A 17,650-nucleotide genomic window follows, 5' to 3' on the forward strand; every position below is an offset into this window, starting at 1 on the left:
GCACTTCGCACCGATTCTCGCAGACGTCAGAAAATATGTTTCGTAAGAAATATAATGAAGGTCGACTGTAAACGTACTTGCAAGACTGCAAGAAACGTGCTTGTCGTGTCTACGACATTATTTAAAGCACAACATATGTCTCAGACCGCAACAACTGCAATTACTCAAATGCATTCCCTCGTCCATGTCTCTTGGTGACCGGACATGCTTAGGAAATACTTCCACCGATAACCCATCTACTCAGACGTCTTCTCTCTTTTCTGCATTGGACTGTTTTCAGTAAAAAATGCTTTGCGAGGCTAGCAAAAGTGCGGAGAAAAAATTAGGCAGAAAAATAGCTGATCTGTAGTCGTAGGGAGTCGATTACGCTCCAGAAAAAATCTGCCGAGCCGGTCGCATCACTTTGGCGGAGGTTTATGTGGCGATATGCATTTGAGCGCCGCTGAGCTGGCTTCGTTTTAGTCAAAATGACTCTTGGCTCATCGGAGCACTATGTCATTCTCCCGGAGTCCTGCAGTGGCAGAGGCCGATTATTCATCTTTTGTTGACTTTAGTTCAACATGATCCTCTCAGATCCTGTCGACGTTGTATAAAGTACACAGAGAAACTCGGCGCAACTGACTCACCGCACACTTGTGTTTCAGCAGCTTATTTGCAGAGAAAAATTGACGACACCGGCACACAAGTATAAATGCTTGCAACGGCATAGGCCTTTTGCTTAGGCAAACACGTAGGCTTTGAATCTCTCACCAGCGAGGAAAAGCAAACAAGCAGGAACCCATGTTTGTCCGCACTCTTCTTATTTGGACCGCAGTCTTTCCTCTGAATGCAGTGTCTATTTTTTATCTGGAGCTTTCAAATTTCTCTCCCGAGATGGTGACATCACTGGACACTAATAACTTAACTCCATACTCCGATCTTCTGCTGTGGGCCTCTCCGTCGCTCTTCAGCTTTAGGTGCTTGCTGAAGTGATACATACGCAAAGACATAGGATCGTATTTATTAATTTTTTTTAAAATTAACAAATAAGAAAAGTCAGATATAATATGTGATAAAAGAAACCCATTCATCTCCATGGTCCAGTTTTAGAAGGTGTTATTAAGGAAAGATGAAGGTGTTTGTCAAGTTAACTAAATACTATCAGTGGGTGTATTAAGTCTAGACAGACCACAGTAAGAGAAACAAAATGATCAAATTATTGTATATTATGGCATTATTGGTACTGTTGGTATTATTGTCAAAACTGTCATTCATGGATGATCATCATTTGTCCGTTTTGCTGCCTCACTCAGCTTCACACAGGGCTGTGGCGTCTCTATTATAAAACGCCAACCTCCTCTTCTTGACATCTCGGTTTATTTAAGTTCAGCTCTCACGGGCCGCATTGTTCAAGTTGTTGAACGCACCATTTTTTATTTGATGCCTCGGTATTTACGGCAGGAAGCCACCGAGCCCGTAAACTCGAATTAACTCCCGGTGCACCAAGGACGAAGAAGGGACCCCTTTGAGGGCCGTGCAGAGTTCCAGCGCTGCTTCGCAGAAATACTCAGCACACATCTGTGTCTGAATTTAAAGTTTGATGATGAAATGTGGACTCTGTCTGCTCCCTGCTGCTGGAGACGGGCCTTATACAGAGCTCTTTAAAGAAACGCAGCACAGAGTCGGGCCAACACAGCTGACGTGGCGTCCGCATGACACGTGGAATAATGTGTGGAGAGAGGGAAAAAAAAAAAATGCATTTCAGCTGGAGGGATTTAAAGGCCCTCCTTTAAATCCCTCCTTTTCACACACACACAAACTTTTTTTTTCTTTTAACACAGAAGCATTGAGAGACTTTCTCTGATCAAACAGACACAACTTCACGCTCAAAGTGAAATTGTCTCTGTTAAAGCGTGAGCTGTTTCTTTTCTTTTGTTTTTGTTACATTCGACTTTGCATTCAAGAGATGGGAGTGGATTATTTTAGGTTCTCAGTCAAACTTTAGAGGTGGAATCATGGCTTAATTTAGCTCTTGTTGGGTATCCTGAATGTTCACCCGACTTTCCCTACACGCCATCTTTTGGTGGCAGATAGGTGATCTTGAGTCTCTCCGTTTGGGAACTGACTATGCTCCTGCAAAGATCTGCAGTGTCAATCGAATTGTTTTGGTGTGGATTCATGCGGTGATGTACAGAAGAGTGTCATCTGAGCACTAAACTAAATGTCTCTGACTGATTGGAGGACTAGCTAATTGATGCAGAGGATTTTTTTTTTTCTCTATACGAGTTGAAATATGACCAATTTGGATGGAAATCCAGACTCATATTCTAACATGAATTGAGGGCTGGAAGCTATAAAATCATATTTTTGTCGCAGCTTTGTTTCCATTCCATCTGCGAAAAGTATGAAAATGCATCCGAATTCACTTCCTGTTGTTTGAGAGAACATGGCGATCAGTTCACACCATAGCAGGTGTTGCTCAGCAGGCTCACATTTTTCACACAGACAAAAGTATGCGCAGGTTTGTAAGTGTTGCGTTAAGTTATACGTGCTCATACGGCCGCAAATGCCGTGCCACACTGGGGTGTGAAATGCAGGTGATGAGATTTGTGGCCTTATACAAAAGAAAAGACGTTGAAAAATAGTTTTCAGTTGGTGAATACAACTGGGGGGAAAGTTTATAGCTGGTCAAACTTTTCCACTTCAGATTATCAGAAGTGGACGATTGGTTTATTCACTTATTTTGTCCTTTTGTCTTCAGTTCTCATGCCGACTAACCTCTAACGCTGCGTTCACATGGTGTTGTGTTTAACACGTTTATGAGGAAAGTCCATATGGGTGGCCCCTGTCTTATTTACAAATTCCTAAGTGGGATTCAGGCACTTTTCTGTAATTACTCCGCTAAAATGCTTGTTGGCGGTCAGACAGCTTCAAACAATGGTGACTAGAACTTAGCGGCTCATGTTGGAGCCGTTGCCGATAAATGACGAACAACTCTTACTAAAATCACAACAATGCAGTAATGAGGAAAGGCGCCTGAGAATTTCTTGTGCCTGAGAGACGTGGACGAGGTAATGTATGCAACGATTAAAGGTGTTGTGGTCTTCGCCATCTCAAAGTGTAGTCATAGCTCTGGAGAGGTGCATGCTGTAACGTAGGCTACGACGAGGGGTAAAGAACTGTGATATGTACTCACCCTCAGCTATCTGTCCGACCTTCCTCACCAACACACTCTCAGAACTTGCGGTCTTCGGACATAGACGTGCTATCCATCGGGGACAGTGCTTTTTTTGTTGCCGCACCAACTCTATGGAACTCCCTCAATCTCGACATTCGTAATGCCCCAACTCACTTTCAAATCATCTCTGAAGACCCACCTTTTCACCGTGGTCCTTCCTCATCATTCCTAGCCTAGCTTACCTTTCCTCTGTCTATTTGTCTTCACCCCTCCTTCCCCTGTCCGTTCCCCATATTATGTAGAGCACCTTGGGTACTTTGAAAGGCACTATAGAAATTCAAGTTATTATTATTAGATGAGACGTGGAAGTATATAACTAGCTACACCCTGCTAAAAGTCACAGTTAATCAAGGTTCATTAGCACCAATATACACATATATATATATTTATTCGTGCTGTTTTGCACCATCTGCATCCTTCCCAGTGGTAGATGTGTGAATACATACGTATGTTTTCATATAAGCATACTAATTTTCCATATTTTCTTACTTGAGCACTGCCTGGTTTGTTCGTAATGTTTTATATTTTTTATACTCCTCCTCTCTGCTGCTGTTGACAATGAGAATTTCCCCCATTTTGGAACGAATACAGGTACATCTTCTCTTCTCTCATCTAAGCCAGTATCATTTCATCATCATTAGGCCTTGTATTAATCTAAAGCACTAACCCTAGGGTCCCTCAGTGTACCCTTTTCTTTCAGCACTTACCAACGACTAAACGCAACACCGACGATATTCTATATTTCTCTGCACTGTCGGTGACTGTTAATGTGGAGCATCAGAGACTTTTCTTGGAACCTTTCAAGCTAAGATATGGAGCTGACGTAGAGGCACAAATCTAGCTTGATTAAGACTAGACTGCTGTCTGTCTTTAGTCCGCAACAATATTCATGTTGCAGTCGGTTGTAGTTGCACAGTGAGAAATCAGATACTAATTATTTTAAGCTGACTTTCAGAATAATCATGTGAAAATTTGAGTGAATTGGATAAGAGTGGCAGAAGAAATGCACAACATTGGAAGGTGTGTAGAGAGCGTTGAGACAAAATAAAATCAACCAGTGTAGGGATCATTGCATGTTTCAGGAAACAGGACAGATACTTAACATTTGACATATTCAAACATTTCCAGAGGTGAAGTGGAACTTGATTAAGGGTGGGACTTTTCTGGAAACACTTGTGTAACAGAGCACAGATTTAGCAAAAAAAAAAACACTAACTCAACAGTCTGACCAAAGACAGACAGACAGACAGACAGACAAACAGACAAACCCGATCTGTGATATTAATATCGAATGAACAACTTTTAATGACGTCCTTTCGTTTTGTTTTGTTTTGTTTTTATCTTTTGCTTTGCGAAAGCCTGGAGTTCCTCGTTTAGAATAGAAGATGTTGGACTGACTCACTGGAGAGTCGTCTGCTGCCTTCAGTTCGTCCACAAGACAATGTGAAATGAGCAGGAGGAAATCAAGAGTCAGGCGTGACTCTCAATTCCTCATCTAAAAATATAAAACAGCTCATGGTGATATTATGAAATGAAGCTCTGGCTGGGAAGTCTGAGATGTATGGTTCTGTATTGTACCACAGTCGTGTCTGTCAGAGTTTATATAGAGTATCTGATATGAAGTGATATATAGAAACAGAATTTTCCATTTGGATATTTCAAATATGGCCTTATTTTCCTATTTCAACATATAGACTGACATTATTTTGGTTTGTGGTGCATTGTCTGTATATAAACAGCACATGTGGAATATATGTCTCAGGGTTTCGCTAAGTGCTATTTCTGACACAAAACAATTAGGAAAAAAGGACAATGGGCCCCCAGCTGGCTACCTTTTGGGATATTTTGCGATGCAACCATAAACCCTGCATTGACGACACTCTAAAACCACCCATAGGCTCCTTCTTTGGTCTACGGTAGTCATAGTTTGGAGTGAGGGGATAACACAATCGTCCAGAACATCAGATCTACTCTGGTGTTGGCCAAAGCAATTAACCATCAGTTTGCAAAGAGAGAAGAGACATTTCTGGTCAGAAGTAGAAGCATTTTAAACATTACGACACACATAAATATCACAATCTCAACCATTCCCAGAAGGTGAATGAAAGAGGGGGGCCGCGAACGGCACTACAGAAAAACCTCCTGCTGTGTGTAAACAGGAATATTAGTGTAATATTCTTATTCAGTGGTTGTGTAAACAGCTTAGTAGGAATGTGATCTTTTCCAATATAAGGGCAAATTCCAGAATGCTTTCTGCGTGAGAACGTGGTCAGAGGCTGCAGATGCAGGTCTGCGGTGAAATAAAACAATCCTTGTATAAACTCTTGTTACAGTTGTAACCAAACATTAAGTCACCTTCCTTTACACAACTCTGTAGAGTAAGCTTCTCGACATCAAAGAGCTTGACGGGAAGCGAACATCGAGAGCTAAACATCTTCTCCTCTCAATCTTTTCAGCTTCTGAGCCCTGAAAACGAATCAGTGTGGCCGTGTGTACGTCTATAACACGTGAGCATGTGGAAGGGATTTTACCTCATTATGTTAAACTTTTTTTTTTTTGATGAATACAAAAAAAAAAAACTGAAATGCATTTGTTTCTGAATTATTTAATAGAATTATTGCTGTATTGATCCCTAATGGGGAAATTCATTCTCTGTATTTGACCCATCCATTCATTTACACAGGTAAGCGTACAATAGGAGCCCCTCTCCAAGCCACAGCTAAATCAAAATCAAGCAAAACAACATAAGGCAGAGCTGGAGTTCAAGTGGGCCTGGTGGTTGAAAACATGGTTGTCTTCTTCTGTTGAATCGATACAATGCTATCAATTGACAATTTCTTTCTTCTGTCATTTCCAACAGATTTGATGCTCCAGAATCACTTCAAAACAAAAAGTAAATTTCTGGTCAGTAAACACTTAGATGTCATCACTTATTTAGAGAACATCTAAACGAGTACAGTAAGGTGGAATCTCTGATCAGAATTAAATCAGGTGGAATAAATATTGCCCATAAACAAGTCACAGACAAGAGCCTCTCCGCTAGTTGAGAGCTCTAGTTGAGAGCTTAGACAGAAAGATGTTTTGACCATGTGCTGCAACCACTTACTTTAATTCGTTTTTATCCAATATGAAAATCAACATTCATTCATGGATGAATCAATCACAATAAACATTTGACTGATTTTTCTTTTGGTCACTGAGCCCCGATGGAATGAGTCATGGAGAGGATAGGTTTTAGGGAATAAGTGGGTTTTAGCCTGACTGAAACAGTCTAAAGTTTATTTAAGTGTTTATTTAAATAAATACCCATAAACCATACCAAATGGAAATGGGAAGGAAATCAGTCTAGAGGCTTTAAAAATATTAAACCACCACTGTGGTCCAGTGACATTCATCGCTTCCATGAGCTTAGAGAACACAGAACAACCTCAGCGTGAGTCACTGTGGATCAGGAGCAGACTAATGCCTGAAAAATAAAAAATAAATCTGAACAAAATGACGGCGAGTACTTTTTGGTGCATTTTGTGTTCATGTTTGATATTTTCCATCTTGCTGGGGGGGAAGTGAACCAGCTTTAGACAATGCGATGAGTCAAATCCAGCTGTCCGATCTCCGAGGGAAGTCTCCAAAGTTCTAAAACTGACTCCGTCAAGTTGGCAAGAGGTTGTCGGCACAGGAAGTTTATCATCAGTAATCAGCCCAGTCCACTCTGTACACCGAGAGTCTGGTTATTGTTGAGATCAAACAAAAAAAGACAGAGAAAAAGTCCTACTTTCGTAGCTATTGCCCGTTATTCTGTGTGTTCTTGCTGAACCTGACCCAAACCAACACCTGAACCTAGTCATCTTCACCAGATTAAAATAAATGTTCTGCTCGTGGATGCGTTTTGCTCTGCCCTGTTACACCTACTGTCCGTTGACCATACAAACCTGAGCACCTTTAATTTTGTGTGCGGTGAACACCAATTGCATATTCCATTTTGCCTAAATAACGTAGACAAAGAAAACATTTGTTCCATTGTGGCTTTGGCTGCAGCTCAGCTGACCTTTGGATACCTCACTAGTAAAACAAGAATCTGTGTGTCATTGTCTGTGGGTGTAGTACTGGAAACACACACAGTTCAGACTTGAGCAGCTTTCTAGAGCCCCAGGCCACTGGGATCCAACCACAATAGTAGCAAACCTCGCCAAAGGCCTATCCTTCTAGCTACCTGGCAGGTGTGTTGTTATTTCAGTAGTTCACTCTAATTTCAGAAGTTATTAGTTATTAAATGGTAAAGGGTTTTTATATAGCGCTTTTCTATCTATTAGTACTTAAAGCGCTTAACAGTCACAATGATACATCTTTGAGCAGTCACAAATCAGATTAATGACAGTTAGTTGAGTTTCCATTTGATTATTTAACAACATTAAGTCTAATTTTATTATGAGTGGGGTGAAACAGTGACATTAAATTATGGCAAGGATAGACTTTGAGCTACAGGCCAAGATTTAGCATGTGACCTCGCGTCTTAGCAGGCGTTCAGGTTCATTTCTCAGGACCCAAGGCTCCACGGTTGAGAAGTGATGTGTTTTAAAGGGTCACTGCAGAAGTATTGTGGAATGAATGTTGGCTGAGCTGACATCAATCATGGACAAACCCTGTCACCCACTGCATCAGACTGCAGGGCAGCTAAGCAGCTAAGCAGCTCTTTCAGCGGCAGACTGCTGTGTCCAAGCTGCAAGAGGTAACGCTACCGCAGGACTGTACAACACCAGCCCGAGTTAACAATAACTCACAACTGGGACTGACTTTGTGACCTGATTTATCCTTTTTACATACTCCTGGGCGCAGTAATCTGCTTTTTTGAACTGCCTATGTTGCACTAACCACTGCAGTTTTTCACTGATCCTAGCGATTTATATTAATGTTTTAGCATTTTCTGAAATTCCCTGCCCACACTGTATATGCTGACTGCCAGACTGCTCTATATTCTTCTATATTTTGTACATTCTTTCAAATTTGGTGCTGTCTTTTATTGTTTCTTGTATATCTTTTCATACCCAATTCTGCGCTTCTGTGACAAGATAATTCTCCATACGTGGGATAAATAATGTCATATAATGAAATACAGCTTCAGTTTTAAGAGCAGTTTTCTCAGAATGGCTAGGGCTTCGGCTTTCTGCTTGATCTTGGAAATCTTGTTTTTTCCATTCTGTGTGTAACTTCCATGTGTTGCTCCAAGACATAGACCCAGTTTTCTGAGGCCGCTGAGTGGAATCATCCATCTGGGGATAGTTTCAAATGTTCATATGGAAACTGAAACTCTTTTTTTTATTTTTTTATTTTGCTAGCTATAATTATTTCTCCATGCTTACCATGCTGCAAAATCCACAGGTCTTCACTTTTTTGAAAAAAAAAAAAAAAAAAATACACTGTATTTCCAAGTTTAGCTGAAGCTAAAACAAGTCTTTTGAGTATCTTCCAAGTTTTTGGGCTTTTTCAGTTGAGAATTCCCCCCTCTTTCCACGGTCAGTGCCTCCATGCCAAGCTGTGGTGGAGGGGTTGTAACAGAGGGAATTTTGTAATGAAACTCTAACTTGTGGAGGACTGCTACCCTCTTGATTTATGCAACTCAAGTCTGCTGAAACCTTACATTAAACTCAAGCAAATTAGTGTGTATTTTCTCACAGAACCAGGACTGTGGACTTCGTCCTCCAACAACAAAAACGCATTTGTTCTCCATGTGTAGGGTGAGGCTCCACTTCTGCAAATCAAAGAATAATATACTGTGGCTGCATGATATCGGGATGCCTATCTAGATATTAATCTGTTTGGTAAATGGAGCCTGTGTTGCGGGAAACTGAGGCTCATCTACACACTCAGCTGCGAGCAAAAGAGAAACAAAAGTCTCAGCTGATTTCGGAGACGCTTTTGTGCCTTTAAGCACATTCTGACTGCAAAAATAAACCAAGAACTGTTGAAAAATGTGAATAATTGGCTTGTTGTTGTGATGAGACAGAGCTCAGACTGTTGTTTTGTTGAATAGTTCAAATGACACACCAATAGGTCTCACGCATTGAAAACAGTATGACTCGCACCGTTCAGACAAAGACACACATCATGATTCAGGCGTCATAAGTGATCAGAGTCACACAGCGTTTAAAGACTTTTATCATCAAAAATCTTTTTTATGGCTGGAACTCCACATTAACATTTGAATCTGTCTATTATTTGAATAGCTTAATGATGATAATAATAATGTATATTCATCATTTTTACCTGGTTGAGTTTAATATAGAGGTAGGGGGTCCCTACTTAATCTCTCCATCAGTTTGGTCGTCCTTGGCCTGAAACCCGTTGAAGACCCCTGATCTAGACGACTCTGCCAAACCTATGAATCACCAAATCAGTGCTCGACTCTGGGTTGATTTACTTCCTAGTGAAAACGGGTATCAAACCCAGCTCTGCTTACTGCTCCACTTAACATCTGATTCATAAACCAACACATCTGGTCAGCAGAACCACTGACTTTGCCTTTTCCTTTCTCTACCGACAGCCCAGTGTGTGTGTGTGTGTGTGTGTGTGTGTGTGTGTGTGTGTGCGTTTAAATCCCAAAGCTAACATCCGTAGCTTGTAGATTCCAGCTGACAGAGCAGCGGCTCGCACTGATGGCATCATAATCCAGAGACAGGAAGTAGGTGGATGAGTGCGTGAATACAGGGTGGACAAACCCACACACACACACAAGACAAAGAGGGAAAGTATGCACTTGATGTCCCTGGATATTTGGATACTGGAAGTGTGTACTACACGCTGGGTTTTGTAGTGTTTGCATCAGTCAGTAGTCATAATAATCAACACGGCGCTTCTCAAACCAACAGCCGAGATTTGAAGAAGTAATGTTAGATTTCAGAAATAATGCAAAATCTGCAAAAAGTTGTGGTTTGAACCAGTTCTGCTCTATGAGAGTCAGGAAACTCTCTGTCTTATTGATACAGACAATAACCCACATTCAAAGTTCACAGACAACCGGTCAAGAAAAACTCTTGGGAACTCGTGGGCCAGTCTGAGTTGAAATGGGAGATACATTCCACAGTAACATTTAATCTTATCTCACTTGTTTATAGGATAGTGCCAGTAAATACGTCAGACTGTTGGAAGCAGGAGGGACGATTCCAGGACGGGAAATGAGCCTTACAAAATAAATCAAAAAAATGAAAACAGCTCTTGGTTTGATTCCCCCAAAGGATGGGAGGGATCGAAATTTAGTTTCGGTAATGAGAGCATTTACAGGATATCAGAGTTTTTTTTTTTTTTTTTTTTGTACAATATGTTTAGATGTCAGACCCTGAGGAATCTTTTCCGTGTTTATCTTCATTCTTGAAAGCGGCAAAACCTTCCAGGTCAATGAATGGTTTAGCATTTGGGCCTAATAGAGCAAAGTTGTTATAATCCAAGGATTAAAGATGCCCAGATGAGAGCCAGTGGAAGCTTATGTTTGCACGTTTTCCCGCAAAATTATGACCAATCAAAAAACAGTGTGCGAGCACGTCGTGTTGAGGTCTTGTCACAACTTATTCCGTGAACAGGAACCAAACCAAAGTTTAATGCAACGATTTGAAACAATATTGCCTTCAGGTGTGAAAGCAGTGAAAGACACTGTTGCTAAAAATGTTGTGCCATCTTAAATAAACTTTAATTAACATGTCAACAGGGTTTGCTCATCAGTTCCTGCGTACCACCTACCAGTAGCCTATCTTAGCATAGCCAGACTCTACTCTTAACTGGGAATGTGAGTCCAGTAACACGCCATTTGGATTTGGATTTTGACCAATAAAGGGTATGCATGTGATGTCACAGTGGACGTCTCCATGGTTACAGCCACTGAAAGGCAAAAAGTGACAGTCCAAGGATTAAAGATGGCCAGATAAGAGCCATTGGAAGTTTATGTTTGCAGGTTTTCCCGCAAAATTATGACCAATCAAAAAACAGTGTGCGAGCACGTCGTGTTGAGGGCGGGTCACAACTTTGCCTTAATTAGTCTGTGAACAGGAACCAAGCCAAAGTTGGCAGTGATGTCTATGTATGAATCTATCCAGAGAAAAATGGAATAGTCCTACGACCAATTGCAGCCATTTAAACACGGTATCTCTCTAAGCCAAACCCAAACTGTCTGAGTGATGCAGCAGATCTTTGCTGACTCCAGATCAACTTTATGCCATAAAATATTTGTAGGCTAGGACGTTTTATCTGTCTGGCTTCCTGACTACGGCACTAGTATTCCACTCATGATCAGAATAAAAACTCCTCATGTTACAACCTCAGACAAAAGTGACATAAACATGGATCCAGCAAAGCAACCAGTGTTTGAGAGGATGCAGCCAGAATGTCGCTCCATTATGGGCATCTTTTTTTTCTGTGTTTTGTCAATAAAATGAGGGAAATTACATCATCCTCTGTTTTATATCAGATCACTATATTTCACATGCATGTTAACAGTTAAGTCAGAATCTACGATCATTAATCTGGTTAAAGAAATATCCACGTAAGAGTAACTAGTGAACCCCACGGACAATAAACAAAAAGAACAAAATGATCTTCTTGACTTAATTCTAGTCTCCTTTTATCGCAACACACACACACAAAACTCTACTCATCTCTGTGTGGACCGGAAGAAAATGCTTTCTACTAATGTTAGGTTAAGGTTCGCATGTACGTGTTTGTGGGGGTTTCCCGCATGTGACGGCCAGATGAGGGTGTTTGTTGAACGGTGGGATGGGGTGTTAGGTACAGGCTGTGTTGGTGTCAACTACATGTTGTCAGCATTTTTATTTTATGATTCACACTGAATAAATTATAAATCCAGTCATTTTTAGACAGCGTGTGTCATCAGTGGAAACGCTATGACGTGAAATAACAAGGAAAGCTGTAACAAACCTGCGTTAAAGAGAATTCAACGGTCAGATCATGAATAACATCAGCATGAATAACATGCTAGGTGCTTAGATTTGCTCTGGTAGCCTTACTAGACTAAAAGAACAATACACAAAATAACATCAAATAGCTGTTAATTTGCATATAACCTGAATAATTTATACTCAGTAGTCACATTTTGTTGGTGAGGCATGGCAAGGTAGCAAACAAAATAACTTTAATAAAAACTTACAAAACATCAGGAACAAAAAGTGCTGCAGTTGCGAAGTAGGTAAAATCCCAAAACACAGATCCAAAAAACAAAAAAGATTGGTATATACCAAAAAACAAACCCTAGACAAAAACTTACTGAACTAAAACGCCAGGAAAAAACAACAACAGGGGGGTAACTCCGCAGAGGCAACAGCACAGGGGAAAATATAAGAGAAGAAAATCTTGTACTACTTGACAGGAATAACAGAAGAGACGACTTGGCGAAGGGAAAGGCAGGACTGTGTGAGTACGCATGGGCAGAGGGGTGAGAAGAGGTGAAACTAAATGAGGGAGGCGTACACAAGAAGAAACCAATCAAGCAATCAAAGAAGGAGGGGGATGCAGGAAGTGAATCAAGACAAGAGGAAGGCGCACAGAAAATAAAAAAAAAGGAAACACAAAGGGACCAAACGGGGTCATAACACGGTGAAAAGATAAGAAACAACATCTAGAACTTAATTCCCATCAGTCTTTAAACAGTTCAACCAAAGAGTTGAAGACTTTTCCCTGCCAGCGGCTTCTGATTTGAGGGAACCAAAGAGGTCAGACAAATCATCCTATGGCCCAGTGGGAGACTAGAGACAATGGAATTTATGAGAATTATCGTTCTCACAGACTTAGTCATGTGATCATATCATAACAGTCATATCTTGTCTCAGGTCACATGACCAGGCCCACTTTGCTGGTGCACCATTAGCTGTGTTTCCATTACAGTTTTTCCGCTAAATAAAAGCGATACTTCTGAAATTTTGATTACGTACAATTCCCCCTTGTACGTGTTTCCATTGAAAGGAGTTTTGCGAATGAGCTGCGACTCTCGTCTCGTGATATCCAGTGATTCTCTGAAATTCTTGTGACGCGGGACCTCTCTTTGAGGAAGATGGACTTCAAATGAACTGGTCACATGACACCTTGCGTCATTTTATTGGGACGCCGGTCACGGGAAAATGCGGAAAAGGTTTTTACATTGCACTTTTGCGCTAAGTGCAATGGAACTTTTACATCAATACGTCTGAAAATTCACCTCATGCGACCTCATGAGTGTTTTAGCGATATTTGAGCGTTTTTTTTTTAAATGTGGGTGTTTCCATTACCACTTTTTTATTTTGATGTGTAGGTTTCGCACATATGCTCGTACATCATACGTTATTTAAATTTTTTCTTCATGACTGCAGCGAAGGCCACAAACAGGTCGCTCCTCTGAAGGCCTTAGTCTTGTCACATGTCCCCTGAAAGCTCCACCACTTTGCAGATGAGGTGAAATTACACTTGCATTCACAACTTTTTTTTTTTTTTTCTTTTTGTCGGGTCCATTAATAGATTCATTCTTCTCCGGGGGCATGCTGTCGGCTGAGGCTACTTATTTTCATGACCGTCTCACAAGTCATCGATGTGCAGACTTGTACCATTTATCAGTAACAGAATCGAAACCAGACTTGTAGCTTTTCTGTTTTTTTTTTTCTCTCTCTCTCTCTCTCTCTCTCACCACAAAGTATTTCAAAGTTTCAGTAAGTTATTTCTCTTTGAAACAATACCCTGTAGTGTTCCTTGTGCTGCTGTTGAAAAATCATGCAGCGAGTGCAAGTTTGAGATGAATTTCTGTGAAGCTTCTCCAACTGTTTCAGGCCTGGGAGTCTGAGGCCAGTTTAACTCACAATTCAGACGGTTAGACCTCAAATCCTGACTAAAACCCATTCATCACACCCCGTTAAAAAAAGAACCCACACACCACTGTAATCATGAACTTAGTCTAACACAAAAGATGTTCCACATCATTTTTGCTTTGTCAAAATTAGACTTAGGCAGACTTTAATGACCCACAAGGGAAATTAATTGGTCCAAGTAGCTTAATGGTTATAAGAAGGTTACACGGTGGATAGAGTAGGGAATAAAATATGTTCTGTAGCTATGGCAGCAGAGCTGAATCAGTCTGCTGGAGAATGAGCTCCTCTGTCCCTCTAATGTTTGGTGTAGCGGATGGGATGGATTGTCCATGATGGAGAGCAGTTTATCCAGTGTCCTCCTGTCTCTCACTGAGACAAATGACTCCAACTCCCCACCGATCGCTACTGATGTCTTTTTTTCCTGGTACTACTCCCCGCAACAAACCACAGCAAAGTACAGGACTCTCGCTACAACAGACTTGTAGAAAGACTCTAGTAACTCGCTGCACACATTAAAAGACCTGAGCTTCCTCAGAAAGTAGAGTCTACTCAGGCCCTTCTTGCACACAGCGTCACTGTTGTCCCTCCAGTCCAGCCTGTCGTTCATGTGGACTCCCAGGTACTTATAGCGGACCACTATCTCCACCTCCCTGGATGGAGATGGGCTCCACTGGTGTCCTCTTCCTCCTGAAGGAAGGAAGGAACAACGCTTCTCAAAGTGATGTTGAACAACTAATTCATGCGTTTGTTTCTTCCAGGTTGGACACTGTAATTAATCGAAATATCTATAAATAGCCTCCAGTTGGTTTTAAATGCTTCCTTTATGGTAAACTTATAGTCAGGACTGGCTCAGGAGACCCTGAAGACCCCCATCCCTAAGTTATGCTGTTCTAGGCCTAGGTTGGACTACCTGGAGGTTGATGCTCTAAGCACATACCCATTAGAGGTTATATGAGAATGCTTAATAGGACCGGATGGTTTAATCCCTTTGATGAACAGCACAATTGTCATGGAGTTTGAGATGTCCTCTTGGGTAGGGTTGGATCGGGAGGTGATCTCTTGGGGGGTGTCGGGTCAGGCCGGAGGGACAGCACAACACATCAATTGTGTCAGTGTCATCAGGTGTTTCAGCCTTTTAACCACAAGACTCAGCTATATGGCATGCTGAGATCAAGGCCCTAGGCTGCAGTTAAGTTTCAGACAAACATGTACTGATGCATTCAACTTTGGAGATCAAAGGGACCCAAATATTATAAAAATGTCAAACTTCACGAAGCACCGAGGCTGCTCTCTTCATTTTTGTCACAATATTTAATCCGAACATTTTCCAGTGCACAGAGATTCATGGGAAAACTGTCTATTTCCCAATAATAGGAACTCCCTTTTAAATGTTCTTGGACCTGAACCGAAGCACAACATTTGTCATCTGCCCTTGGCTGAACCTTCTACCGAATTTCTCTGAAATCTCTTTTTTTTGGTGGATGACTTCCAGCCCAGCTCAGCAATAAGACTGCTTTGCTTCGAATCAAATATCAGGGTCTCTCACGCTTAGGAATCTCCCACAACCACGTGAAGTGACCCGGCGTGAGGTCACAACCTGACGTCTGAGATGCTTCTCCATGACGACTTACGCCTTCGTAAGTCGTCTGATGAGATGTGATGGATTTAATGTCTCATACACACACGGACGCGGACCACTACGCCCCAGACATAATTATATTTCCAGTATCAAACTGTTCTCAGTGGACTGTTCTCTGCTGAACTGCTCAGTGTTGCGTGGTTCTGACACACACATATACAGTGCACCCACAGGAAGTTACTCAAGCCGGCTGTAATTTCATTCAGATGCTCTGTTCTTCTGTGTGTGTGTGTGTGTGTGTGTGTGTGTGTGTGTGTGTGTGTGTGTATGCACGTGCTTGTGTATTTGTGAGGACAATGGTAATAACCTACGAGATGGTCCAGAGAACCTGATCACCATCTAGTGGCTGAACTGGAAACAGTCATTTATTTAATTTTTTTCTGCAGGAATTATTTGACACATAAACCGAAACCATTCAATAAGGTAAAAATAAAAAAAAACAAACAAAATCATTTTACTTTAGTTTTTAATAGAAATTATCTCCCTGATTGCATGAAATTACACAAATCAAACCCCACTTCTGAGTTCATCATCCTCGCTATGAAATGATGACCAGTTTCTCACTGTGCTGCTGAAGTAAATATGTGAGGCTGAAGCACCAGATACTTGTTTAAGTCCTTTGTAATCACAATTGACCAGCTTTAAGTTTGTGTGTTCACGTTCACGTCCCATAAAAGCTGCACGGGCAAAGGATTTTAAAAGGTTCTCATTGTAAATCAACAGACATCACTTAATGCTTTTGCCTTTTCTGGTGATCACTCATGATCGTGGTTGTGTGCTTTTTTCTAAATGAATCAGCCAAAACTCAATTTACATGGAGAATGTCAGCTGGGTAAGAGGTCCGTCAGTGTGGCCGGGAGAAATGCCCCAATGGTCAGAGAGACTGGATCTCAAATGAGTCCTCAATGTGTCTTGTTGACACCAGTTCTTAAAGCTATTGTTCGTCACTCTGTTCTTCCCCTCGTTAAATTTGGAACAAGCCGATGATTTTTATATTAAAATGCCCAGCGACAGCTTTAATTTTAGCGGGGTTACGTCTGCTTTGAAACAACTGCGTGGGAGAGACAGCCCACTTCGCCCAAATTGCAGGGTTCCATAAGAAATTGGACACGCGGCTACTGAACGTTTCTAAATTAGCTCACGCATCCACAAGTGAAGAAGATCATAAATCGTAGAGGAACCTATCTGAGGGAGAGTTGGTTTGCCAAAATCAACGGCTGCGGTTCATTCTAAAAAGGAGTAGACAACTAAACTGAAACCGATATGACTGGCTTTGGAGTACGTGTCATTTGTGTGATGAAGAAATGCTCCTTTGTCCCGTATCCTCTACAGGACATAGGCCGTCATGTTGCCATGTCAACGATGACGATTAGATCCTCAGAAGATGCAAAGTCCTGGTTAAGTCTTTCTAGACTGAGTGAGGTCATGCTTGGCACTTGCACTATTTCATTATTTATTACCGCTAATCCTTAGAGGGTCACCGGGGGACTGTATCACTGGGCTGGCCTGCATAGTTGGAGGAGAAAGTTCTCTGAAAAATCTAATTACAAAAACTTCAGTGATTTAATTTGTGATGGCTGGGCTGGCATCCAACGTAGGAAGAGACCATTTTAAACTTCTTCTTCGTTCACTCCAGCAGGTGTGGACCATATGGATCATGTTATGGGAGATCTATATGAGGAAAGGGGCTGGGCCACTCAAGGGAAAAGGTTTATATTTCAAGCTTGTTATGCAAATAGGTAACTGGACTTACTAACACCTGAATACTGTGGAATATATTTTTAACTCTTTGATGGTCGACAGGGCAGCCGGAAGCTTGGTGGTTGAGGACATCACAGAGATATCTGTTCTGGTTCTCAGTCTGCTTTAACGTAAGACGTCATCCTGATAAAGGAGCTAACAGCTGTGTGGTGTTTGTGGAATCGCTCATCGCATGAAATTCTAGACATGCTAACATTGTCG

The sequence above is a fragment of the Mugil cephalus genome, chromosome 4 (assembly GCF_022458985.1).
Source record: "Mugil cephalus isolate CIBA_MC_2020 chromosome 4, CIBA_Mcephalus_1.1, whole genome shotgun sequence".
Classification (NCBI taxonomy): Eukaryota; Metazoa; Chordata; class Actinopteri; order Mugiliformes; family Mugilidae; genus Mugil; species Mugil cephalus.